Genomic DNA, 2,818 nt, shown 5'->3' on the forward strand with positions numbered 1-2,818 from the left:
TGCAGGTAGTGAACAGCTGACACCGTAGTACATCTCCAGCGTTAGAAGCTGTGCAAATATGATAAACTACTACTACTACTACTACTACTACTACTACTACTACTACTACTACTACTACTACTACTGCTGCTGCTGCTGCTGCTACTGCTGCTGCTACTACTACTACTACTATTAGTGCTAGTAATAATAATGATGATGATGATAATAATAATAATAATAATAATAATAATAATAATAATAATAATAATAATAATAATAATAATAATCAGTATAGACATTGTATAAAGAGTGAAAGGCGAACGCTTGCCAAGTATTTTGATAAATAGTGATGAAGACATGCTGCCATATGCCGCGAAATTTATGGGTTTAAATGCAAATGAAATTATGGGCAATGAAGAGTTTAACCAAAGAGCGGAGGAGAAGAGAAAAGAAGACCTACTTGAAAGGAATACACAGGACGTTAATACAGCATCGTGGGCATGGGTTAAGTGTATCTTCATTGGTTCTTATGCTGTAAATACCAATAGGAAGTACGAGAGAACTGGTATGAACATGTACCAAGTAAAGTTATGCAGGAAAATGGAAAAGTAACGCTACTCTGGGATTATGATTTTCAGACGGATCGTGTCATCGAACACCGTCGGCCGGATATTGTCATATTGAATAAGAGTGACGAATACTATCAGATCATTGATGCAGCCATACCAAATGACGTGAATATTGTGAGTAAAAAGGTTGAAATTTCACCGAGTACTCCGAATTGAAAGTGGAATTGGCAAGACTGTATGGAACGCGAGAGGGTAATGTAAAAGTGATGCCAGTGCTGATCGGAGCGTTGGGCTCAATCCCATTGAAACTTCAATACTTCTTAAGGCATCTGGAAGGCTCATGCAAGATTGATGTCTTGCAAAAAGCAGCCTTATTGAGCACAGCGCACATGTGAAAGAAAGTATTATTTGACTGAGGTCTTTGTGACTTGACAGATGACTAAAGACTCCGGTGCATTTTTACCTACACCGTGTTATGAAAGAATAATTATATAATCCGTAAAATCTGAAATTTCAAGTATTTGATGCATGAAAATTGGAAATGTTGTGCCTGTAATAATTGTTGCATTAGAAACTGTGAGCAAAGTTATAGAAAATCGTTGAGGAAGATTGGAATAGAATGTCCTGCAGAGCTTCTACAGAAAGTTTGCCTTTTAGGAACAGAAAAGATTATCAGGAAGATTTTAAACACTTGAAAGCCCATTGAAAGCTTGTGGATAAGTAAAGGTAAACGTAGTAACCCACTTTCCACATAAATACTACCAGAATAAGAACGAACCTAAGTCAAATAAAAGGCATGTTACAGCCAATATTCTGCTCATTACCACAGATTTGCTTGTCATTAGCCTGCGCTTAACAAGTTCAGCGTACACCTCAATGGCTCACAATATGTGCACCTTTAATCAAGAGCAGAGGCAGTGGGGGTGGATCATAGCCATATTTTGAGTGGAATTTTTGGGGTTTGAATAATGCAACTCTGGAAACATGGGTGTTTAGTTCGACATCATTAAATGAACTTCATGCACAGACATTTTGCGCGGAATGTGCTACACGACCTGAAGAAAATTCTAACTGGGCCTTACCTGCAAGGTCATGCGACCATGTCGCGCACATATGGTTGTGATGCATATGCCTTGTGTAACCTTATCAGACAGGTTGTCATTGTAGATATATAGGGTTTCATATATTTGTACCTCAGGGTCACTCTAATAGCATGTGCTGCTCTCTCATATAATAATAATAATAATAATAATAATAATAATAATAATAATAATAATAATAATAATAACAATAATAATAATAGTAATAATAATTAGAAGAAGAAGAAGAAGAAGAAGAAGAAGAAAAGAAGAAGAAGAAGAAGAAGAAGAAGAAGAAGAATTATGCTGACAAGTACTGCCTTTAGAAAAATCCTATCCATACAATTATCCATTCAAATGTCAGAGTTCAATTCTGCCGAGTTCGACTTTACTTTCCATCCTTTTGGGGTCGATTAAATATGTACCAGTTACGCAATGGGGTCGATCGAATCGACTTAATCCGTTTGACTGTCCTTGTTTGCTCTCTTTGTGTTTAGCCCCTTGTGGGTAGCAAAGAAACAGGTATTTCGTCAGCCGTTGCGTTCTGAGTTCAAATTCCGCCGAGGTCGACATTGCCTTTTATCCTTTCGGCGTCGATAAATTAAGTACCAGTTACGCACTGGGGTCAATGTAATCGACTTAATCCCTTTTGTCTGTCCTTGTTTGTCCCCTCTATGTTTAGCCCCTTGTGGGTAGTAGAGAAATAGCTATTTAAGTCGGTCTTCATGATTTGAGTGCTAATTCTGCCGACGTCGACTTTGCCCTTCAACCTTACGTGGTCGATAAACTAAGTACCGTGGAACACTGCGGGTCGATGTAATTGACTCCCCGCCTTCCCCAAAAAGGTTGCACTCGGGGAAAAAATTGAAACCATTATTGTTCATTATTATTATTACTTGTCTCAGATTCCAAGAAGTATATTATTCTATTGCCTGAGAGTAACTTGTGTATAGTCATTCAATTAATTCAAATGATAGGACCCTTACGTAAATCACATGCAACAAGGCAATTCAATGCGCCTGTATTATTGACTTTTTGCATCGAATAATACCAACTACAATCCGAATAGCTTATTTGTTTATGAATTGTGAGACGAAGAAATATTATAATGTACGTGTTATGATTTTTATATACTAAACGGATCTATAAATATATGCTGCGAAAATAATTTTTTTTAATAACAGTAATGTG

Source organism: Octopus sinensis, linkage group LG5 (assembly GCF_006345805.1).
Source record: "Octopus sinensis linkage group LG5, ASM634580v1, whole genome shotgun sequence".
Classification (NCBI taxonomy): Eukaryota; Metazoa; Mollusca; class Cephalopoda; order Octopoda; family Octopodidae; genus Octopus; species Octopus sinensis.